General features: G+C 42.2%; 1 protein-coding gene across 5 annotated transcripts in view; it reads right to left on the minus strand.

Annotated features, from left to right (window-relative positions):
* LOC140467397 (prickle-like protein 1) overlaps positions 1–26550 on the minus strand; it is a 144002-nt gene that overhangs the window by 96741 nt on the left and 20711 nt on the right. The window lies entirely within an intron of this gene.

A 26550-nucleotide genomic window follows, 5' to 3' on the forward strand; every position in this document is an offset into this window, starting at 1 on the left:
ACAATGCACTCACAACCTAGTTGATTAGTTTAAGATGGGTGGGGGAGAGAATACCCGAGTAATGTACACTGCCCACTGAAGTGTCTAGGTCCAGCCAACACTTTTGATAGCAATGCTAACAGCTTGATACAGACTCAATACAGAGTGCTAATAGCCAGGGCTGTAGTAATCATCCTTCTCAGGAAGAGCAATTAGCACCCTTTACTAGAGCAATGGATTTCCACGCAGAAATTGAAACTGACAACGTCTGCATTAAAACTGACAACGTCTGCATTGAAACTGACAATGTCTGCATTGAAACTAACAACAAACCACGCTGAAATTAACAAAGGCTGGAACAGACAATGACTATATCAAAACTATCAATGTTTCTGCAATGATTACCATAAACAAATCATGTTACAAAGACAATAACCTCACCACTGACCTGTTGTATCATAAGATGTATAAAAGTGTCTTGACATGTGCTCCGGGTCGAGAGAAGACTCACAGCTGACCATTGTACTATTGGTGGCTTTCTCTTCCCAGAGCTCCAGTATTTCCTTGTGCGATAAACTCTGTCATTGAACCCAGACTCTGGCTCCAAGACTGGTGATTTTCCCCATAACACCCTCTAGTTTTGGACTCCCCATCCTAGGAAAAAGACATTGGCTACTCACATATCAATGCCCCTCATAATTTTATAAACCTCTATAATGTCACCCCTCAGCGTCTGATGCTCCAGGGAAAAATGCACCAGCCTATTCAGCCTCTCCCGATTGCTCAAACCTTCCAATCCCGGCAAAGTCCTGGTAAATCTTTTCTGCAGCAATCTGCATCAAACTTTTCAGATTGCCATCCGGAGGTAAATTGGCTGCTACATCTCCTGCGTTATAATGACGACTGCATTTGATAAGATACTTCCTCGTCTGTGATGCCCTTTGAGATATCTGAGGTTGTGAATGAGGCTGAGGCTCTGCCTTGGGAAATAGCCTTCTCACACTCATTACTTTGAGAATGCCCACAGTCTCCTGATGTCTATTAAAAACATGCAAGTTATGAAATCCATTCATTATGGAGATTTTCGATGCATTTTCATTAATTTGCAACAACAAATGATCAATAAGTCATTGGTTCTGCTTCTGTCTTATCCCCTGCTTGGCTTTTCATTACCTTCAGAAGTGGGAACCCTACTTGCAGGTGAAAATGCAATGCAAATATATTTTAGTTCAAGTGCATTTCATGTAACTGTATTGAACCATCTCCAGTGTCATAAACAAAAGGGACTTTAGTATTATATGATTCCGGGCTGCATTAGATATTGGAGTAGATGTCAACCATTTGTCCCATCAAAGCACGGCTGATGTGATAATCCTCAAAACCACTCTGCTGCCTTATCCCCACAACTCTTCATTCACTTGCTGATTCAAAATCTGTCTCAGCCTTGAATATACTTCATGACCCAGCCCCCAAAGCCTTCCACAGTAAAGAATTACACAGATTCACCAGAAATAAAATCCCTGGAGTATGGCAATATAAGCAATATGTTCCCTCATCCTTGCCCACAGTCTTTTCTATGTCCAAGTATTTCTGGGATGTCTCAGTTCCTCTGACTGACCCCTCTGAAGCTTGGATTTGCCCTGATATACTTCTTCTGTCTGTCTCAAAAGGAAGTGGTTCTTATTTCTTTCCTGTGATATATATATATAGAGAGAGTTATTTCTTTCACCCTGACTGAAGATTTTGCAAAAGATGAACTGTGGAAAAAAAAGGAATTGTATTGGACTTATTTCAAAACCTTAGACAATTTGCCAATAAGTTCACAGGATTTTTAAAAAAATCAGTAACTATTACCTTACTAGATCTTTGTCCACTTTGCTCTCTCCTCTGTATGGGATGGAAAGCTACAAGTTCAGATTGCTGTGAATATGCTTTAGTGACCCAAAGTTGGAGACACAGGGGAAAAGGGTGATTCAAGTGTAATGGACTGATGTTGACAGCTTTCCCGTCCTTAGGGTGGAACGTTACTTTATCATGTGTTGCGATGAGTTCCGCAGTCAGGAACTGACAAGTATCCGTGTTAGATTTGAAGGAGAGCCAAGCCTGGAGTTGGTTTGTGAAATGTGTTTTGATGTTGTTACACTGCAGGGGACAGGAAATTGGGAACAGCAGATCGTGCTCATTAGCTGTGCACTCATCTTTGTGTTTCCACCAGTTTTTTCCTCTTGTCTCCTGCATACTGTTCTACAGGCAGCAGGAGCCCACGACTAGACTGGCCATTCTGTAAGGTGTGCCTACAGACAATGTATGTTAGCAGGCTGCTTCCATCGGGATCTTTACAAGTAAGTTTGAATTGAATTGTATTGAATTTATTGTCACATGTACTGAGGCACAGTGAGAAGGTTTGTCTTGTGCGCAATACAGGCAGATCACAGAGTTAAGTAGCATAGATAGTAAATAATAGGTAAACAGCAGCAAAAACAAAAACACAGGTACAGGTGAATGTTAAGAGTTTGTGAGTCCATTCAGTATTCTAATAACAGTAGGGTGGAAACTGTTGTGAAACTGGCTGGTGCGTGTGTTCAGGCTTCTGTACCTTCTCCCTAATGGTAGAGGTTGTAGAAAAACATTGCCAGGGTGGGATGGATCTTTGAGAATGCTGGCGGCCTTTCCTTGACAGCGGGACTGGTAGATGGGTTCTATAGATGGGAGGTTGGCCTTTGTGATTGTCCGGGCCGAGTTCACCACTCTCTGTAACCGTCTCTGATTTTGAATGGTACAGTTGCCATACCAGGTAGTGATACATCCAGACAGAATGCTCTCGATGGCACACCTATAGAAGTTGGCAAGGGTATTCGCCATCATGCCAAATTTCTTCAGCTGCCTGAGAAAGAAGAGATGTTGGGCTTTTGTAACCAGCGCGTCCATGTGAAGAGTCCAAGAAAGCTTGTTGTGGATGACCACTCCCAGGAGCTTGACACTCTCCACTCATTCCACTTCTGTGCTGATAATGTGTAGGGGGGCAGGAGTAACATCCTGCCAAAAGTCAATAATGAGTTCCTTGGTTTTGCTGGCATTGAGAGCTAGGTTGTTCTAAGTGCACCATTTTTCCAGGTCTTCCACCTCCTGTTTTGTCGCCATCTGAAATTTGACCGACTACGGTTGTGTCATCAGCAAACTTGTACATGGCATTAGTCTGGTATTTGACGATGCAGTCATGGGTATACAGTGAGTACAGTAGGGGGCTGAGTACGCACCTCTGGGGTACTCCAGTGTTAAGTGCTAGTGAGGATGAAATATTGTCCCCAATCTTCATTGATTGTAATCTGTGGCTCAGGAAACTGAAGATCCAGTTGCAGAGGGTGGGGCTTAATCCGAGATCAGTACGTTTAGCAATCAATCTCGATGGGATAATTGTTCCTGATAACAACAGTTTGCCACACAGCCAGCTTTACAATTAAGGACCAAAACAAAAGTCTACTGTTCCTTTCAGCTCCTTCTCTTATTCCCTTATCCCATGTTGTTGAGGCCAATATTAGACTCCCACCTTTCACTGCTACCCAGGATTGTCAGATCACTCCAGGGCAATCTCCAGCAGATGGAAAATTATTCATCTGGACAGTGACAACCAATCCAGGAGGAAAAAAAAGTCTTCTAACAAGGGAAGGGTGTCTTTTTTTGTTTATTAAAAGGATATGGAGAAAAAGGATGTTTGATTGGTGGGCATGATGGTGGGTATTTATGTGACGAAACCTCAAAAAATAAATGCAACCAGAGTTGGCAAAATTGTGCTATGCTGCTGCTTAGATTAAGTAACTCAGCATGGAGCAGGGGTTAAACACTAAATATATATCAAACCTCATCCATCAACCACACCCAGGCAATTCCAGCAGGGATTGTCAATATAAATCCTGTCTAATTGTCTTGGCCAGAAGAACTGCAACCAATGGTATCAGGTCCACATTTCTTAGATTGATAGGAGCCAACTTAAACTTAGCTGGTGTTGATCCTGTGGTGTAGTGGTTACATTACTGGACTAGCACTCCATAACCCTAGGCTAATGAACAAGGCTCAAACCTCACAATGACTGGTAGATAGTGAAATTTGAATTCAATACAGCCCGGAATTAAAAGCTAAAGGTGACCATAGCCACTGTCAAATGTTAAAAATGTTTCCCTTAGGAAGGAAATCTGCTGTGCTTCCCTGGTCTGGCCTACAATTCACTGCAGGCGTGGGCATATGGCTTTGAGGTAGGCATGATGACCTCATGCAGAGTGGGCTTGATCTGCTTTTAATTTGTAGGTTTCCCTACAATAGATGAAATAGCTTCTCCTTGACTAAGCAAGAAAAGCAACTACCTTTTTAAATCATTTAACTGTCTTAAAAAATCCCAACTAAATCATCTCTTAATCTTCAAAAGACTGAAGTCAGAGTCACATAGCAAGGAAACAGACCCTTGAGTCCAACTCATTCATGCTGACCATGTATCCTAAACTGACCTAGTCCCACCTACCAGCACTTGGCCCTTATCCCTCTAAACCTTTCCTATCCATGTACTCATCCAAATGTCTTTTAAATGTTGTAATTGTACCCACCACTACCACTTCCTCTGGCAACTCATTCCATAAATGCACCAATCTCTGAGTGAAAAAAGTACCCCTCAAGTCCCTTTTAAATCTTTCCCCTCTCACCTTAAATCTATGCTCTTTAGTTGTGGACTATCCCACCTTGGGAAAAAGATTTTGGTTATTCACATTATTAGTGCCCCTCATGATTTTATAAATCTCTGTAAGGTTACCCCTCAGCCTCCAATGCTCCAGGGAAAAAATCCCAGTCTCTCCTCAAACTCAAATCTTTCAGACCTGTCAACATCCTTTCTGCACTCTTTCCAGTTTAGGAAGAATATCCTTCCTATAGCAGGGCAACCAGAATTATGCACAATATTCTAAAAGTGGCCACACTGATCTCTTGTATAGCTGTAACTTAACACCCATCTCCTGTACTCAATGCTTTGACCAATGAAGGCATACATGCCAAATGCCTTCTTCATCCTGTCTACCTGCGACGTCACTTTCAAGGGATTATGCACCTGAACCCCTAGGTCTCTCTGTTTGATAACAATCCCCAGGGCTCTATCATTAACTGCGTAAATCCTGCCCTGGTTTGTCTTATCAAAATACAACACCTCACATTTATCTAAATTCAACTTTATCTGCTACGCCTTGGTCCATGGCCCAGTTGATCAAGATCTCGTTGTACTCTTAGATACAACAATACTAAGTCTTCCAAAACCCTATTATGATGACAGAGGTAATGTTGTATAGGAAGCAAATCTAAACAGTAGCCTCTTGGATTTTGTAAATAGGCCAGGAACCCAGATAAAACTGTTTTATATGTCTGTATTTCATGTTTCCTGTTTTGTTCTGCTTGAATTACATGTGGGGTCAAGAGGTTTCCCAAAGGCTGCCATTTCCATAGATCTAAACTGTGTCTGGACATGTTGAGGTTATAAAACGTGCTATATAAATGCATCACAGTTTTAAGACTCAACAATGAGATCAACAATTTCAGATCATAACCATAACCTCCATCTATTCAGAAGTACCTGTTGGTACTGAGTATACCATGGTCATTTACACCTCATCTAGATCTATCCTTTTTTTTTATTATCATTCTTTTCTGCCTTGCACTACCATCCCTTTTGTCATTTTAATTTCTCCCAATTACCACACTGTCACAGAACTTTTTTTATTGGTCTTTGCTCCCCGTTATCTGTATACGTAAAAATGCTGAAAATAGCAGAGTGGTTACATTACAATACAATTATCTCTTTTTATATAAAAAAACTTTCTTCCTGCCTTTAGATTGCACTTCGTCTCACCTGCGAATGAACCCTAAACTGAGATTTGGACTGAGATCTGTTGCAGCTCAAGACAAACACATTTGCAGACAGGAACATGGATTTATTTGTAACCTGGCAGTGGATGGTACTTCAAAGCCCTGCACAAGTGAAACGAGCTGTTTCAGGTTGCTACCATCCAGGACCACACATAAGTACTGCTCACTACTAACTGGATGCTGCTCTTTAGTCAAAAAGATATTCTGCGGAGTACACAAATGAGTAATTTAGTCTATTCACTTCAGTGCCAGTGAGATGGTTGCATTTCTCAAAGATTGATGTTAAAAATCACACAACACCAGGTTATAGTCAAACAGGTTTATTTGGAAGCACTGGCTTTCAGAGTTCCTTAATTAGGTGGTTGTGGAGAATAAGATCGTAGGACACAGAATTTATTGCAAAAGTTTACATTGTGATGTAACTGAAATTATATATTGAAAAAGAGCTGGATTGTTTGATAAGTCTCTCATCTTTTGAAATGACCATGTTGGTTTCAGTTCCTTCATATGTAAATCCCAGAATTTCTTAAAGTTACATTCTCAAGTGAACTTTAACAATAGGTGCCACGTCGGCCCAGATAATGCATTGAAGATGTGAGGTGCCCTGTGTGAGACTGTCTGTGCCCCAATGTTCAGACTGATTCTAATCTAAAAAAGTGATTTGCAGAATGTTACAATGGATTAATACAGTTTCTGAGCAAACTAAAATATAATTCTGCAGGTACAAATTCACACCACAAACTTATATGTATGTGAGTGTGTGTGCATTTGTGTGCATGTGAGTGTGTGTGGGCGGCGAGGGGGGTGGTATGAGTGTCTGTAAGAGAGTGTGTGTATGTGTATGTGTATGTGTATGAGTGTAAAGGGATATAAGTGGACCTTGGACCTTTGGGTGACCATCCTCTAAGGTGGATTTTGGAACAGGCAACAACACAAAATGGCCGAGCAAAGGCTGATAGCTAAGTTCAGTATCCATAAGGATGGCCTTGGCTGGGACCTTGGGTTCATGCCATACTACAGGTGACCCTACTGCACTACACAGACACACACACACAGATACATGCACACACACAGACACATGCACACACATAGACACGGACACACATACACACACACACAGACACGCACAGATGCACACAGGCGCACACAGGCACACACATCATCTGGGCCAACATATCATCTATTGTGAAAGTTCACTTGAGAATGTAACTTTAAGAAAGTTCTGGGATTTATATATGAAAGAAATGAAACCAACATTCTAAAAGATGAGAGACTTACAAACAATCAAGGTATTTTTCAATATATAATTTCAGTTACATCACACTGTAAACTTTTGCTATAAATTCTGTGTATTACAATCTTATACTCCACAACGACCTGATGAAGAAGCAGCGCTCCAAAAGCTAGCGCTTCGAAATAAACCTGTTGGATTATAGCTTAGTGTTGTATGATTTTTAACTTTGTACACCCCAGTCCAGCTCAGCCATCTCCAAATCAAAGATTGACGGATAGTATTGAATAGCATTTCCTTTTGACCATCCTTAACAGTGCACAACTATCTGTTCTTACAAAACTCAAAAACATTGCCCAACATTAGCTGAGATTGGACAACATTTGCCAAATATTTCCAAGTATGCGAATGATTATACTGCCAACAAATTTGAGATTGTCAGCCAGGCCCATCACATGGTGTATTTGTGTGTGCTGGAAGCTGCATTTTTAATACACAGAGCCCTGTCCTTTACATACAGAAAGAACATTGATGCACTTTGCACCCATTTCAACTCAACAAAACTGTGACAGCCAATTTCTGATTAATTTCTCAGGGCAACGCCTTGACAAATCAGAGTTAAAACCTGACTTTAAATCAAAGCTTGACAGTTAACTGTCTGTCATCACCTAACTAGTCCATGGCAAAGCTTCCACCAGAGCCCACTGGCCACTGTTACAGTGTGAATGCTGGTTTTCCTGTACATTGGTATCTTCTGTGAATTGCCCAGATGAATTCAAGATGATAATCTGTGACAAAATGTCAAAGTGTCCTTTTGCAGCAGTACTTGATTTAAGCACAACCAGCAGCATGGATAATGGGAGTACATGGGTTGATGCAGGAGCAGGCGTGGAGTCAATTTACAAAGGCACCATCTGCAAAATGGAAACTCAGGGTGATAAGGTTGCAAAGAATCAACATCAGCCTCAGACAGCAGCCAGGGTGTGGGATAGAATCAGCATCCAAGAAATTGAGTTTGTGGTGGAACTGAAAACAAAGGCTTCAGTCTTCCGAATGTTTGGCAGTCTGACAGCACAAAGACAGATGGAGGGAGAATTGGATTTCTCAATGTACTTGTGGATCTATTTAGACTATATTCCTTAGTGATACTGTGTAGATGAAAAATAGGAAGGGACAAGTCTAAGAGTGTATGAAGGGGAATAGAAACCTTTGCAGAAAATCTTCTGACTATGGCAGGATAGCTAGGAGTGGAATCAAAACAGGAAGTGCTGGAGAAACTCAGCAGGTTTGCTCACATCTCCAGAGAGACAAACAGCAAACGTTGAGCCCAATATGACTTTTCTTCAGCAGGGATGAGCATCTTTTGTGGCAGTTAATTGGTTAAGGGACTCAATAAACATAAAGGTGGATGGTCTACCTGATGCCTTACTCATCGCTTCTAATATGGGGTGGCAAAGGGGGGTGCAGGTTGGGGATAGACAGGAAGGCGAGAGTTGCGTTATGTTGGGTGCTCCTCAGTCTTTAGACATGCCAGCCCTAGGAGTTGTGTAAAACTTGCTCCCTGTTTACAAACTAAATAATGACTCCCAGGAAACCTCGACTTTAGTATGTGTTAGATAAATGTCATACCAAATACAAATTTAAACCAAAATCATCAGTTGGCAATAGTAAAGCTTAGCAGTTCTCTTGACATGTGAGACAAGTTTATCTTCCCTTTCTGTGCTTACCTATATATGGTTGGCAAAATAAATTGGATCTAGGGCTAACATTTGGAGAAATGACCATGCTTGCAGACCATGTTTGTAGGCCTGTAATTGTATCTGGGATCCCAAATCTGATAGATTATTTTACAGTGATTCATCAATTCAGAAGAACAAGTTACTTTTTTGTTCCACTCATGGAATCACCCAATCTGCTAAAATGTTACCTTGAAAATGCTGGATGTCAGGGAATGTGCCAAGGAACAGGGTTGATCTGCAATTTAACGTGTAGCAATCAAACTCACACAATCTCTGCACTGCACACAACATCGATCACATTCAGTAAAAGGGTACTACAGTAATATTAAGTGAAAACCTTGTTGTGCTACACTGCTTGTCCCTGAAATGAAGCATATACATCAAATTGTAAACCATAAACTTACTCTGAGGTTGAAGTGAACTTGTAAATTAAGTAGAGTAATGGTTGCCCATGGCACTACGTTCCTCAAGAAAAGTGGGATTTAAATTGTTCATTTCACCATTCTGAAAATAATTGACCAAACATACAAATAAATAAATATTTTGACACAGTGCAAGACCCTTCTAGTTAATGGCTGATAGTGCTCATGAGCATATTGGACCAATGACCTAGTTGCTTGTGAGAAGGGACTGAACTCATTTTGCAATTGATTGGAAAATGCACCACTGACCTTCATGTGCACAAACAACATGACATTCGTGGGGTATTAATAGGAGAATATTTAATTAAATCAAAGTGAATGATATGTCCAACCTTTAATGAAGGTAATAATAAGCTGGTCCAGTGGATGCAATCTCTCAATACTTCTCTTTCTTGATTGGGAGTCTTTGAGAGATTGATGATTCAATAAGAGACCTTTTATATGGAGAAATACAATAGGTGGAATGTCATTCAATTTTTCATGAAAGGTAATGCCTTTAGATTAAACCAGTCCTGGGAATAAGCTTCTTTATTGGAATAAGTTTCAGTCAGTCAGAAGACTTAATATTGACTGTTCATTTTTAGTAGCAGATATTGCAGGAGAATGCTACCAGTCTGTTAGAAACGTAGAAAATAAGAACAGGAGCAGGCCATTCAGCCCTTCGAGCCTGCTCCACCATTCAATATGATCATGGCTGATCACCCAACTCATGTACCCTGCTCCTGCTATCTCTGTATACCCTTTGATCCCTTTAGCTCTATTAACTCCTTCTTGAAAAAATGCAATGGTTTCAATATCACCAATGTTTTCAATTCAATGTCAGCACTCTCTGGATGAAGAAATTTCTCCTCATCTCAGTCCTAAATGATCTATTAGTAATTACTGTCCAGAACCTTCTTTCAGAATTTGCAGCTTAATATCTTTGCCCTTTTTTTTAACACAGTCATTTCATGTAATGTTTTTCTCGACTGTACCTTTTGTTCCACCTCCAATTTTTATTTTCTTTCCATTTGCTGTTATTTTTCTCTGAGCCACAGAGTCTTTAGCTTGAATAGCTCCTTCCTACGTCATTCTATTTATTTATTTATCTAACCATAAAGATAGCAACCTCCACATGCAGAGAGGAAGGGACATCCACTCCCTATCTGTGGAAACATCAACAAGTTTGAAGACCCAAACCTTTGTGGATGTTGAAGTATTTCAGTTAGCTGCCCCACATCTGCCTCTGCTGCTGGGAAACTTACTCTGTACTGGGGATAAGCTTGAAGGTGAAGCATTTGCCCCTATTTTCTATGTTTCTCTAGATACATTTCCAGAATAATGGTGTAGAGGGGTATGGGAGAGAGTGGGTGTTGAGATTGAGGATTGTCCATGATTATATTGAATAGTGGAGCAGTCTTGACTAGCCTACTCTCTCTGTTTCTATCTTTGTGGCTGACAGCGCTGCTATCCCCCTAACAGGAGCACTGGCTACTGTTGCCACCACAGGCTGCTCCACAATGTTGAATAAGTCTTGGGTCCGAGATCCCAATGATAGCTTCTCGTATGGCACGACGTTCCTCCAATGTTGGTAAAGTACCAGCAGTGATCGCATGTTAAGCGGCCAATATTTGACTGAAATATTTAAATTGCTCAGGGAAACTGGCAATTAGATAAGTTAGGGAGAGCATTTGAGCGCAGACCAAGGCTACTCATCATAGTCTTCCCCTCGATCCCATTGACCTTTGGAATAGGTCATTAGTTCCTACAGTAGGCGAAAGCTCATTGCAAATGCAAGGTTTCGATCCCAGCACTAGCACCATGCATCTATAGAATGCACAGGGAAAAGCAAGGCTTCGGAAGATGATTGAAGCATTTGATAGGGATGAACAAGGGAGTCTATTTCCTCTAGTTTGTGGAGTTTACACAAGGGGAGGTCACTTTAAAATCGGATGTTTGGAACAATTTCAGGTAGTGCATCTTCACACAGAGGAGATTGGAAATTGTGAACACTTTGTGCCAAAGTGCTGCAGGGGATAGGGGCCAGTTGTTAGGGCTGTCGTGGCAGAGTCACTACTTCTCAGCTAGAAGGCCTAGATTCAAGTCCTACCTATCCCTTAGAATAGCACACCCAAATGGTTTGATTAAAATAACACAGGCCAAAACCTAGATTGATGGTCTTTTATTTGGCAAGGGAAGTGAAAATATTTACCAGGATATTGCCAGCTATGGAAAGTTTGAGTTATAAATAAAGATTGGAGAGACTGGGGACTTTTTTCACTGGAGCATAGGAGGTTGAGAGGTGACCTGATAGAAGTTTATAAAATAATGAGGGGTATAGATAGAGTTAATGGTAGTTGTATTTTCCCGAGAATGGGGGACTTCAAGACTAGGGGGCACATTTTCATGGTGAGAGGAGAGAGATTTAAAAAAGACATGAGGCAAATTTTTTATACAAAGGGTGGGTGAGGAAGTGGTGGGTGGGGGTATAATTACAATGTTTAAAAGTCACTTGGATGGATACATGAATAGGAAAGGTTTGGAGGCATATGGAATGGGAGCAGGCCGATGGGACTAGTTTAGTTTGGAATTATGGTCAGCATAGACTGGTTGGACTGAAGGGTCTGTTTCCATGCTGTATGACTCTATGACTATGTTATGGAACTAAGGAAGTTAAATGGAGGAAACATGCAGATTGGTCATGAGCTAATGGAATGTCAGATACCCTTGTGGTTTTGAAACATTTTTGCATGCTCCTATATCCCTGACTTCTTAGCAACATTGCTGTCAGCCCATGAGGATAGGCTGTCTTTTGAGTTGTAACAGTTGCCACTGACAGAGTACTTCCTTACTGTGATCTCTACTGTCTGCAATTTGGTGTTAATGTTTTGGCCCAGCTCATACAGGCACCACAGCTAAACATACTGAATGGAAGTCCAAAATAATTGCTCGTGTTCAGCCACATTTGACATTTCTGCGAAATGCAAGTAAATATTAGGAGCTTCGCAGACACATGTGCACCCCCTTCCCATAGCCATAAAACGCTGTGGGTGGTGAACAAGGTCTTTGTGGGAGCTCAGCCCCTTACTGGGGAGACAGTGGCACTGCAGTAATTGCACAGGATTTGTAATCTAGAATCCCAGGCCAACAAAATAAAGCTAGTCTCATGGTAACCACTGATGGTTGTAAAAGCCCATCTGATTCACTAATGTCCTTTCAGGAAGGAAATCTGCCATCCTCACCTGGGCTAGCCTCCATGTGACTCCAGGACAGCAAAGTGGTTGAGTGTTAACAGAAATGACCATTTTTAGTGAATATTAAGTATCATTAGTTTGTAGGAAAGTGCAGTCCAGGGCGAACCCCATATCTGCAGAATCATGTTCCACAGTTTCAGTTACCCGTGGCCTAAACATACAAAAAGGAATCCAGATCCAGGGACCAGGAGGCCGCCGGGAAGGTACATTTCCCATTTAAATGAATGGGTTCACTCCTATCAGCAGTTTTGGGCTTCTGCGGTAGGTCATGGAATGTATATCATCACATCCTCACCCCCTCCCCAGGGTACAGGGGACTACAATACATTTTGGCAGCATGTGCAACTTCGACTGTTTAGAAATCCCCCCGTCAACATTAGCGGATGTAAAGCTCTAAACATTCCATTTTTAAATTCACTCACCATAAATGAAGCTTGTTGTTTGAACCTGACAATCTCTATAAATTACCCAGTTAAAAGTTCCCAAAGAACAGACACTCTTTCATCTTGGTCCAGTTTTCATTGGGACTGTGGTTCTGACACCTTGTATGGGAGGGAGACCATGTCCAGCTCTTGATCTGTTATGTGATTGGCAATTGTTGTGGGATATTTATAAATCTGAAAAATCTATTGACCTTTGCAAACTCGGAATGTGTGTGAATATTGGGTCACCTGTGAGCAGTTCAGTGACACAACCAACCACCCGTTCAGACCTAAACTCATGGCTTTTACAATTCAGATGAATAAGCTCGCAAGACAAAGCTTTTCACTGTGCCTCAATTCAATTCACAGGCAGTGAGTTCCAGATTCCCACCTCCCTCTGGGAGAGAAAAAAAAATTCCTAATCTCCCTTCTAACCCTTCTGCCCCTCACATTAAGTCTATGCTGTCTGGTCATTGATCCCTGCATCAAGAGTAAAAGTTTCTTCTGGTTTACTCTGGCTGTGCCCCTCAATTCCATATATCTCCCCTCTCAATCTCCTCTGCTCCAAGAAAAAACAACCCCAAGATGTCAATCCAAACTCTCCATAACTTCCACTCTCCAGCCCAGGCAACATCCTGGTAAATCTCCTCTGCACTCTCTCCTGTGCAATCAATGCAGATTCTAGAACTGCACAACGTCCTGTAGCTGTGGCCTAACCAACTTTTCATCTACATATGTAAAAATAGGACATGATTTTTGTGCCTTTATAGCTGGACACCCTGCTAAGGGGATAAGAAGAGAAAATTGATGAATTAAAGATGCATATTACATTTTTCTAATTTGTGAAAACTAGCATATGTCTCTCCATCAATTATAAATCCATTATGGATTAGTTGGATAACTCTTTCAAAGACATGACACAGGCAGAATACACAGGAAACAACTTACACATTTGAGAGATTAAGGATAAAATAATGAGTGGTCTTTAGAACGTTTGATGTTTATTAAAAGCATTTGTGAAATTTGGTCCCATTTTTCAAAAGTTGCGTGGGCCGTAGATTTTCATGGACTGTTAGAAATGGGAGGCAGGATATTTTTCAGAGCCCTACCCTCATTTCTGACTGATTTCATGTAAACATACAAAATAGAGGCAGAAGTGAACCATTCAGTCCCTTGAGCTTGCCCTGCCAATCAATATGACCATGGCTAATATGTTTGTGTTTTGAATTCCACATTCCTATTCACCCTGATAACCCTTAATTCCGTTGCCTAACCAAAATCTATCCACTTCTCTTAACAATAATCAATGACCCCAAAGTTCCACATTCCTCTGAGAGAAAACAAATTCTCCTCAGCAGTGTTTTAAAGTCTGTAAAGACTCTTACTAATTTTTATAAATGCACCACAGAACACATTCCACCCAGATGCGTCACAGCTTGGTATGGCAAGTGCTCTGCCCAGGACCATAAGAGAGTTGTGAACACAGTTCAATCCATCACATAAGCCAACCTTCCATCCATTGACTCCTTCTATACATCTTGCTGCCTTGGGAAAGCGGCCATCATCATGAAAGACCCCTCCCACACCATTTATAATCTCTTCTAACCTCTTTTGTTGGGCAGAAGACACAAAAGCTTAAACATTTGGATCAACAGATTGAAGAACAGCTTCTTCCCTGCTGTTCATAGATTGTAGAATTTTAATTTTCAAGTTAACGTTGACCTTGCTCTTTGTGCACCTTTTCTGTAGCCATAACATTGTTCTGGATGTAGGTTTGCTCACTGAGCTAGTAAGTTCATTTTCAGATGTTTCATCACCATACTCGGTAACATCATCTTCAGTGGGCCTCCAGACAAAGCACTGCTGATGATTCCTGCTTTCTATTTGTATGTTTGGGTTTCTTTCATTTTGTTTTGTCACAACATGGCTCCAATATTTGCCCATCATGATATTTGGTGATAAACACTGAAGGGTTGGTGAGGCATGGGTTGGCATTAAGTTGTCATAGTGGCTATAAGGAGCTGGGTGAGGGTGGGTGAAGTTGGCATGGAGAGTCATTGAAAGGATAATGAGTTGTGATGTTGATGAGGTCTAGTGGGCCTTAATTAAAAGAAAAACTGGAATGAGGGCAAAGTGGATATTCTAAACAACCTATCTTGGCATCTGGCCATTCCTCTGTGTCTGTGTCTGGAAACAGTGGGCTTGACTCACCCCTGAAATTTCCTTACATGGTCTACCTGCTTTTGGAGCAACAATCTGAGCATTTGGTGTCCACTGCTGAGGGAAGATACATCCTGCATCTGACACTATTGTACTATTGAATGGATTGGCAGAAAAATTCCTGACATGCCTCTTCCAATGTTTTTATTGGCCATTAAACGGAATGACTCAAAATGACTTGCTTTCCAAATCTCTTTGACTTCTAGATTTGTAGTTGGCGATCTTAAGGAACACCCACCTAATCCAACAATATGGTGATTAGGCCCTCACAGAACCAATCATCAGAGACCTGAAACAATGTCCCAGCAAAATATCCTATTTGCACATGTAGCTTGTTTGAACTCTCTTTTGCAAATGAGATTAGCATCAGTGCGTCCTGTCTACAAGATGTACTGCACTAATCCATCTAGCCTTCTTAGACCTTCCAAACCCAGGACCACTACTATCTAGAAGCACAAGGACAGCAGATACTGGGGAACACCACCAACTGCAAACTCCTTTCTAATTCATACACCATCCTAACTTGGAATCATTTCTGTTCCTTTGCAGAGATTGGATCAAATCCTGGAAGTTCCATATTAACAGCATTTTGATGGATCTACACCAGGTGAACGGCAGTGGTTCAGGAAGGTAGCTCACCACCACCTTCTCTAAAGCAATTCAGAATGAGCAATAAACATTGATTTAGCCAATGACGCCCACATCCCATGAATTAATGAGACAAATATCCTTCTGAGCAGTTGTAATGAAGCGCCGAACCAGTTACGTCGCTATCTTTAGATGGATGTATAAGTGGGATGCTAAGTCACATGTCCATTGCTGTCCTATCTACAACTTCTCCTTTTCCACCATTGGTTGCTGACCTTCCAACTGCTTGGTGTACTCCCTTCTCGTGGCCTTTCAGAAAGCATACAAACACCTGACTGGGTGATTCCTGACTGTCAAGCCACAGAGCCTATTTTCCTGTCACTAATATTTCTACAACACAAATAAATTGAGGTTTCCAAAGAAAATTTTAAAAAAGACGTTGTTGATACTCCTATGAATTTTCTCAAGGGTTGATCACAGCAGTGTTCTGAAGATTAATGTTCAAACCCTAGTAAACTAGAGAATAATTCTGAACAGCTCCAGCCTAATTTCCATTTTGAACTCTTCCCTGTAAGCGAAAGGCTTCCATTAGTCACTTCCATTGCACTCTGATTCCCCACTATATTTGATCTTTTTGCTCAACCAGGTACACTCGTTGATCTGTTTGGTTGGGGGAAAAACACAGTTGAGGAATTAACTGGAGAACTTCCAATGGTTCACATATCCTGGGTTCTCGCCAATGCACTTCAGTGAACATTTTATTTACTTGCATCTGTTTTGCATCCCCTCCCAAACCATTCTTCTGACCTTTTTGAGCCCTCTAGATATTATTAACATTTATAAGGAAGAATTGTTGCTTCTTTGATAAGATGAAAAGAAAAATAAATAATAATAAAAGTCATTCAATGATAAGCGAAAGAGATTTTACTTTGTAGATTGTAACTAGTTTTATGTAATGAAAAGATTAAAATGTAACCTTCAGAAACTTCCATTCCAAACTTGCAAGAGCTTCAAAGTGAATTATTTACATCAAAGAAGAGGTAAGCAACCATGTGATAACTGTTTACATCTTAAATATACAAAATCAAATATGCCTCAAACCTTCTTTTACATAATGCCAACTTGTTTTAAACATCAGTGTATTTCTAGCCTTGAAAGTGCGTTTGTTGACCACTTCGTTCCATTGTCATCATTTTTATGCTCCTGTGATAACCTTGTAGAACTTTGTAGCCAGATTGAGGAGCCTTTAAGTCAGGCCAAAAATACAAGAATGACCTGGAGAAGTCCACTTTTAACCAGTCTAGTATGAAACAATCTGCCTTGGCTCAGTTGGTAACTCTGTTGTTTCTGAATTGTAAGTCTTTCTTCAGGATTTAGCAATGCTGACATTTCAGGGCACCACCATTGGTGTATTGCCTCGGCGTCTTTTGGGTGACATGTTAAACTGAGGCCCTTTCTGCCTGCTTCCAGGTAGATGTAAAAGATGCCATGGCATTATTTTGAAGAAAATCAGGTGAGTTATCTGTGTTGTCTTGGCCAATATTTATCCCTCGCTTAGCATTCCGAAAGAATGGATTATCTGATTGCCATCATATTGCTGATTCTGGGATTTGCTGTGACATTTCAGAAGTACTTCATTTGTTGCAAACCACCTTATATCCAAATGCAAGAGCATTTTTGTTCTTTTTTTCAAAGGTATTCGCCACAAGGAGTGTTTGATTAAAATACAACCATATGCACGTGTCCTTCATGGTTTTCTGTAGTCATGTGACCCTTGACATGTGACTGTCAGTCATCTCATTTGGGTGTTCTGAGAAAACCTGAGTTCAAGCAACATTGTATTTTAACACATGAGAAAGAGTCGATGCTGTGGGAGGTTGCTGAAGCAGCAGTTGTGCATACGTTGCGCTCAGTACTTTTGTTTGAGACAGAGTTGGTTCTTTCCACATGGTTGGGGAGACCTGCCCAGTTAAGCAGGAATGTGACAAAGTTCAGCTCTCAACCCATTCATGACCAGAAACAACCAACAGGCAATTTGCTGCTGATAGACATGGAAAACACCAGAGACATAGAAAATCCTCTTGGGTCAGAGGGCAGTTGATTCCACTACATTCATTACTGGCCTTACTGTAAGACCATTGTGGATCTTACCCTTGTTTCAGTGGGAGCACTCTCACCTCTTAAAAAAAAGACTTGCACTTATATTGCACCTCTCATGACCACTGGACATCTCCAAGACAATTCAGCCAGAACAGAAAGTGCTAAGCATAAAGTAAATTTTGGTCCCCCTCCAGATGTTTGAGTATGTAATTCAGGCTGACATTTCCTGCAGTACTGAGGGTGGCTGGAAGAAGCAATATCAGAGCTTTTACATCCAAAGTTGACCATACATTAGCAAAGGTAGTGCACTTTGTCTGACAGGCTGAGCTTTACAAGTAAAGCAGTTCTTTTGTCCATTAGAGAAACCTTTTCTGGTGTCAGGCAACTGATTCGGACTCAGTCCACTTCATTAATGAGGAACCACCAATGCATTGACAGCATCTGCTTTCTTCCAGTTTTTATACACTATATTCTGCTTCTATTCTATCACCCTGATGTACTTATGTAAGGTATGATTTGTCTGGTTAGCATGCATAATAATACCTCTCACATGTCACAATAATAAATCAAATTTAAAAAAAACCTGTGTGTCAGGAGCTATGACATAACAATACCAGATCTTAAAGAATTGAGACCAGAGTTGGTAGCATTTCAGAAATGTCATCTCTTACCATTTCTTGTGGATAGTTATGTTTAGTAAAAGTTATTGGTGTGAACTCCCCTCTATCCATCAGACCTGATCTTACTAAATTACCCCAGCTCCACTGTTCCTGTATTTTAAAATCCTTTTCAGTTTGATCCTATTTTTACTCACTGCAAGATGATGCATACGGCTCATTTAATAAAATGTTCTTTTTGGATCCTTGCTGTTTTCTTTGGAGTTGAGCTGATCTCAGAGCAACAGCTTTCGAGTGAGGTGTTGTGAAGTCCTAACCTCACTACCACTGCAATTTATGAAAATCTCATTGTCAGCACTTTCTGACAACTTTCTGCCACAGTCAGACAAAAGGGGATATTGTATCTTTAATCATCCAAAATGTGCAGTTGTAGTGCCTTCTGCAAGGGATCCAAAACCAACAAAGGGTTAGACTCAACCCAGTGTCTGCGGCGTATTCCATAATAAACACAGCTCCATTCCGAATGATTTATATTGATTTCTGTTTGTGTCTTGTTACTTTCTGCAAAACATTCTTTCTGGGTTTTATTCAAAACTATAGTATAAATAAATTATCAACCCGGCTGCTTTTTAAGCCAGATTGTCACTCTTATCATTAAGAGTGCAGAAAGGAAGGTAATGAGGATAAAGTTAACAAGCTGCAAATCTGAATTAAACCTGAAAAGTTTGAAAATATGTAAGTTATTCAGTCATTCTGTACTGAGTAGAAAGGTTCTGATGTTTCAGGAATGCAACTGTTTCATTGAAACAGATGAAGGGCTTTGATGAGCTGCTCTATGCTTCTGACAATTTCCTCTATTATGCCACACTTTTATCACTCGATTTGATACTGGTATGGAAGGAATGTATGAAACAAGAAAAGAAATTTCTCAGCTTTTATCTCTGACTTGAGAAGGATCTACACTTCTGCTTCAGAGTCATACTTTCCAAAGTCACTGTCCTTGAAGAACTTTTAGTTTAGAACTTTCTCCACTCAGATACAATCAAATAAGTTGCTTTAATGTGAAAACTAGAAAAGTTTGCTTCTTAGTCTGTTAAACATTAACAGATCCCAGCTAGGTCTTACAATCTTACAACTGTCCTCAATGGAAAATATCAACTGAAGTAACTCAAGTCAAGTACTGTCCAGTGCAGCGACTGGGTGTGTATGTGGGCTGTTAGGAGAGGAGAAAGTGAGGACTGCAGATGCTGGAGATCAGAGCTGAAAATGTGTTGCTGGAAAAGCGCAGCAGGTCAGGCAGCATCCAAAGAGCAGCAGAATCGACGTTTCGGGCATGAGCCCTTCTTCAGGAATGAGGAAAGTGTGTCCAGCAGGCTAAGATGAAAGGTAGGGAGGAGGGACTTGGGGGAGGGGCGTTGGAAATGCGATAGGTGGAAGGAGGTCAAGGTGAGGGTGATAGGCCGGAGTGGGGGTGGGGGCGGAGAGGTCAGGAAGAAGATTGCAGGTTAGGAAGGCGGTGCTGAGTTTGAGGGATTTGACTCAGACAAGGTGGGGGGAGGGGAAATGAGGAAACTGGAGAAATCTGAGTTCATCCCTTGTGGTTGGAGGGCTCCTAGGCGGAAGATGAGGCGCTCTTCCTCCAAGGCTCCTCCTGGGATTCTGGATTAGTGGTGCTGGAAGAGCACAGCAGTTCAGGCAGCATCCAAGTAGCTTCGAAATCGATGTTTCGGGCAAAAGCCCTTCATCAGGTCCTCCTGGGAGCAGATGCGGCGGAGACGAAGGAATTGGGAATAGGGGATGGCGTTTTTATACGGGGCAAGGTGGGAGGAGGTGTAGTCTACGTAGCTGTCAGAGTCAGTCGGTTTATAGTAAATGTCCATGTTGATTCGGTTGCCCGAGATAGAAATGGAAAGGTCTAGGAAGGGGAGGGAGGAGTCTGAGACGGTCCAGGTGAATTTGAGGTCGGGGTGGAAGGTGTTGGTAAAGTGGATGAACTGTTCAACCTCCTCATGGGAGCATGAGGCAGCGCCGATACGGTCATCGATGTAGTGGAGGAAAAGGTGGGGCGTGGTGCCAGTGTAGTTGCGGAAGATGGACTGTTCCACATATCCTTCGAAGAGGCAGGCATAGCTGGGGCCCATGTGGGTGCCCATGGCTACTCCTTTGGTTTGGAGGAAGTGGGAGGATTGGAAAGAGAAGTTGTTCAGGGTGAGGACCAGATCAGTCAGTCGAAGGAAGGTGTCAGTGGAAGGGTACTGGTTGGTTCGGTGGGAGAGGAAGAAGTGTAGGGCTTTGAGTCCTTCATGATGGGGGATAGAGGTGTACAGGGACTGGATGGACACCGCATCTCCTCCACTTCCCGCTCCTCCGCCCTTGAGCCCCACCCCGCCAATCGCCACCAGGACAGAACCCCACCGGTCCTCACCTACCACCCCACCAACCTCCATATACAGCGTATCATCCGTCATCATTTCCGCCACCTCCAAACGGACCCCACCACCAGGGATATATTTCCCTCCCTTCCCCTATCAGCATTCCGAAAAGACCACTCCCTCTGTGACTCCCTCGTCAGGTCCACACCCCTCACCAACCCAACCTCCACTCCCGGCACCTTCCCCTGCAACTGCAAGAAATGCAAAACTTGCGCCTACACCTCCCCCCTTAATTCCCTCCAAGGCCCCAAGGGATCCTTCCATATCTGCCACAAATTCACCTGCACCTCCATACACATCATTTATTGCATCCGCTGCACCTGATGTGGCCTCCTCTATATTGGGGAGATAGGCCACCTACTTGCGGAACGTTTCAGAGAACACCTTTGGGACACCCGGACCAACCAACCCAACTCCCCCTCCCACTCCACCAAGGACATGCAGGTCCTTGGACTCCTCCATCGCAGACCATAGCAACACGACGGTTGGAGGAAGAGCGCCTCATCTTCCGCCTAGGAATCCTCCAACCACAAGGGATGAACTCAGATTTCTGCAGTTTCCTCATTTCCCCTCCCCCCACCTTGTCTCAGTCAAATCCCTCGAACTCAGCACCACCTTCCTAACCTGCAATCTTCTTCCTGACTTCTCCGCCCCCACCCCCACTCCGGCCTATCACCCTCACCTTGACCTCCTTCCACCTATCGCATTTCCAACGCCCCTCCCCAAGCCCTCCTCCCTACCTTTTATCTTAGCCTGCAGGACACACTTTCCTCATTCCTGAAGAAGGGCTCATGCCCGAAACGTCGATTCTGCTGCTCTTTGGATGCTGCCTGACCTGCTGCGCTTTTCCAGCAACACATTTTCAGCTGCTGTTAGGAGAGGGCAAGAATTGATTTGATCACAATTCTCTCCCAATTATTAACACCTATTATCAAAATTCTCAGGTCAATGTGTTTTTGAGTTCTTTTTCCTTCATGAGCATCATCAGAAAAGTCAGCATTTGTTGCCCATCCTTAAATATTTTCGAACTGATCAGCTTTATCAGCTCTTTCAGAGAATCATTAGAAGGTCAACCACAGTACTGTGGGGCTGGAGTCACAGGCAGGCAAGACAAGGTAAGTAAAATAGACTTCTTTCCCTAAAATACATCAGCAAACTTCATGGGTTTTGGCAAAAACCAACTAATTCCATATTTTATCTCTTTAATTTAAATTCCACCAACTACTTTAGTGGGATTTGAACAGTGTCTCCAGAGCACTAACAAAGACTGAAAACTCTGTAGAAACTCAGGAGGTCTATCAGCACCTGTGGAGGGAGAATCAGGGCTAACATTAGAGTCTGATATGACTTGAGTCTCATTGGACTTGAAATGTTAACTCTGTTTCATCAACATTTTCTATTTGTTTTAGATTTCAAATACCCACAATATTTTGCTTTTATTTCCCTCGAGTGCCTGCTCTTTGGATCACTGCTTCAGTGAAATCACTGCCATGAGCAATGCTTCCCCTCAGAGTACAGTGGCAACAGGTGCCTGTGGAGTCACACTAAACGAGGAAGCAACACCCTGAAGCAAAGAGATGTGGGAGAGATTCAGGTTAAAACACAACTTACTATAATCACTAAAGATATAATTTATTTCCGATGCTGAAACAGGGCAAGCAAAAAGCTAAATACTAGAACGGGAGAGTTCCATACTCTGGCAACCGAATAGAGATTCCCAGTTTAATATAAGTAGGAATACAGCGCAAGCTTAGAGTCTAGTAGTGAAACTCTACAAGACCTGTGTTCTGTACAGTACCAAGACCCAATGCAATTTGAACTCAGTTGCTAAAAAACACATAACCAATTACAACAAATATAACATCTTGGAAGCAACATAGACAATGTAACACTTGTGCCTGATTGAAACAGAATTTAAATATATTGTCGTACTATTTACATTGATCAGTAAATGCAGATAAAGAGAAGTGATCACGAGAATTGTTTATTTGAATTTCTATTGTTTATTCTCTTTATTTTCAGATTATATTTATTTTCACTGAAGGCAGCAGATCTGAATTAAAGTCAACATTATGGGGAGAAAGTAGGGCAAAGTGGACCTTAAAAAATAGAATGTTACCTCAAGTAGGTTTCCTTTTTGTTTGGGTATTGAGTTGAAGAGACAGCTCCACATTGCTGCTTATTGGCCATCAATCAAGTTTATATGGACACTTCTGGTAAATTCAGGAAGCTTGTCAGTGTAAATGCTGATTCTGAGACATGCCTTAGAGCACTGTATGATTTATGGTGGTACACTGGCCCATATCATTATTGAAATGCTACAACAGCTGTATGAAAGCCATTTCCTGACTAGGCCATCACTGCTGACAGCATCCATGCCATAGGACCTCATAACTCAACCTCAGCGTCTGCAATTGCAGACACTTTAGCTCGAGGTACAATGAGTTACAGAAGAGAAATATTCATTTGAAGTGACCTCTTAAATTGAATTTGTTTGCTTATTCAATTTCTATAGAGTACCTTTAATTTATAATTATTTTCAGAGATTGAGGTTTGATTAGAATTTTTGTTGCATGTTTGGGGTGAGATAGCGAACTTGTTTCCATCAATGAGTACAGAGAGAAGCACATAACTGCAATGTCATTGAGCTGCAGTGTCCCCACCGTATATCTCTTGATAGAATCCCTTAAGTGTGGAAGCAGGTCATTCGGCCCATCGAGTCCACACCAAACATCTGAAGAGCATCCTTCCTTTGATGTTTTAAATATGTAGAAATACATTGATCTACAGCCGACACAACAACTGAGTCTCGACAAACAGGAAGAAAACGAAAGTCCAGTCCTGCTAAATTGTATGATACTTCACTGGTAAAACTCCAGCAGCATAGCTTCACATGATTGCAGTCCCTAAGCTTTGGCATGTGCCAGTCTGGTCACAAAGCCAAACATAATTGAGTGTAGTGTTTCCCTGTAGAAACAGAATGTACACTGTACCTATATTAGAGTTAAGTCTTTGCTCCAGATAATTTGTTTCATCCTGCCCTGGACTCTTGATATCATTTATGCATATTGACGGTGGCGGATGGTACTGGAGTAGCAGAACAGTGTGCGTGCCCCTGCTTGGGGTTCAGTGGTTCCACGTGTGTTTACTTTTTTCGCTGCTTCACTACTTTTCTTTCTTAGTTTAATCGACTTACCTTTGGTGAGGTGCGAGTTTGCATAGCGCAGAGGAGATCATCAAAGAGGAGATTGAGCCAGCGCGGGGGAGAGCGAAACCAGCGTGGTAGCAAAAGAGGACCCCCGCTCCAATAGCAGTCATCCTGAGCGGCAACAAGAGCAGGAGTGGACTGCCAAGGGTGGCCAGCGACGAGAGTGGCCCACAATGGTCTGAAAGAAGGAGTTCCAGGATTTTAATCCAGCAACAGTGAAAGGATGGCAATAAATTCCACGTCAGAATGGTGGGTGCCTTAGAGGGGAACTTGCGGGTTATGCTGGTGTCCCATGTACCTCCGCCCTTGTCCTTCTGGATGGAAATGGTTGTGTGTTTGGAAGGTACTGTCTGAGGATCTTTGGTGATTTTCTGCAGGGAATCTTGTCGATAGTGCACACTGCTATTGTTGGGCGTCAGTGGTGGAGGGAGTGAATGTTTGTGGATGTGGTGCCAATCAATCATGCTACTTTGCCCTGGGTGTTATCAAGTTTCTTCAGTGTTGTTGGAGCTGCATGCATTCAGACAAGAGGGAAGTATTCCCTCACACTCCAAGCCTGTGCCCTGTTGATGGCGGACAGGCGGTGTCAGGTGGTGAGTTACTCACTGCAAGATTCTTAGCCTCAGACCCGTTGTTGTAGCCATTGTATTTAATGGCAAATTCTGGTTAATGGTGACCACCAGGTTATTCATAGTGGGTGATTCAATGATTGTAATGCCATTGAAAGTCAAGGGGCGATAATGGAAATGGTCATTGGTTGGCATTGTGTGAAGCGAACGTTACCTGCACTTGTCAGCCCAAGTCTGGATATTGTCCAAACTCTGCCGAACTTGGGCATGGACTGCTTCAGTATCTGAGGACTTGCATGACAAAAGGAGTTTTGCTACATCATTAGCAAGAATGACATCTCATTGTTCAATATCCTGTTGAAAAATAGTCAGTTTATCTTTGATGTTGAGAATCTCCTTATTGCTAATCCATGTGATTCTCTCAACCTCCCTGGTTAATGCCTACATGGGATAGTGTCTGGGAAAATTCAGCCCATTATCCCCACAATAAAATGATTTAAGAAAACATGCTGCAGGCTATGATCCTTGAAAACACATGGCAGAAATGTGGGCATGCCTTGTGTATGATTTGTTAACCATTCATCTAAATGATAAAAAGTAGATTTGATTTGATTTGATTTGATTTATTTATTGTCACATGCGTCTTGTTACAAAATACAGTGAAAAATGTTTTACAGTGTCGCCACTCTCCTGTGCCAATAAAACACAGAAAAATAAACTAAAACATTGAATATAAAGGCAGAAAAATGAAGAAATAAAGAAGTGTCCACCTTTACGGTCCTTTTTTAGTGTTTGGTCTTGGTTCATGGGCCTGGTGGATAGGGACGAGTCTGCTTCGCCATGCTGCTGCTGGAATGAAGGTTGTCACCATTCAACGCCACCTCGCCTCCATCGACAACCTCGAGTCTGCATTGCTGGGCCCACTCGAGTCCGCATTGCTGGGCCCACTCGAGTCCGGGTTGCTGGGCCCACTTGAGTCTGCGTTGCTGGGCCTACTCAAGTCCACATTGCTGGGCCCACTTGAGTCTGCTTTGCTGGGCCCACTTGAGTCTGAGTTGCTGGGCCTACTTGAATCTGCGTTGTTGGGCCTACTCGATTCCATGTTGCTGGGTCTACTTTAGTCCACATTCTGGGCCTAATTGAGTTCATGTTGCTGGGCCCACTCGAGTCAGAGTTGCTGGGACTACTCGACTCCATGTTGCTGTGCCCACTCGAGTCCGCCTTGCTTGGCCCACTTGAGTCCGAGTTGCTGGGCCTACTTGAATCTGTGTTGCTGGGCCTACTTGAATACACGTTACTGGGCCTACTCAAGTCCACATTGCTGGGCCTCCTTTAGTACACATTGTTGGGCCCACTCGAGTCAGCGTTGCTGGGCCTACTCAACTCCATGTTGCTGAGCCCACTCAAGACCTACTTGACTCCACGTTGCTGGGCCTAATCAAGTCCACGTTGCTAGGCCCACTTGAGTCCGCGTTGCTGGGCCTACTCGTGTCCACGTTACTAGACCTACTTGAATCCATGTTACTGGGCCTACTTGATTCCACGTTGCTGGGCCTATGCGTCCCTTTGAAATGCTTTTTGAAAAATAGCTCCCTGTCATGACTATCTTGGCTAACTTTGTGATTACCTCCGTATTGGATCCTCCCAAAAGGTTGGCCTCAGGGATGTTTATATTTTGTAAGATCTCAGACTCTTAATTAGAGAATACAATAAATAAAAAAAAATGATCTCATACCCAGCAAGGAATTCCAGGATACAGAAAAAAAAACAGACTGCGAAAATAACACAGGGCCCGCAGCAAGAACTGATCAAGTGAATCCAAAATAGAATCTTCAATGCCAAAAATGCTCAAATATGAAAATAGCTCAAAAAGTCTCCAATGATGGTTCAAT

Source organism: Chiloscyllium punctatum, chromosome 45 (genome assembly GCF_047496795.1).
Source record: "Chiloscyllium punctatum isolate Juve2018m chromosome 45, sChiPun1.3, whole genome shotgun sequence".
NCBI lineage: Eukaryota > Metazoa > Chordata > Chondrichthyes > Orectolobiformes > Hemiscylliidae > Chiloscyllium > Chiloscyllium punctatum.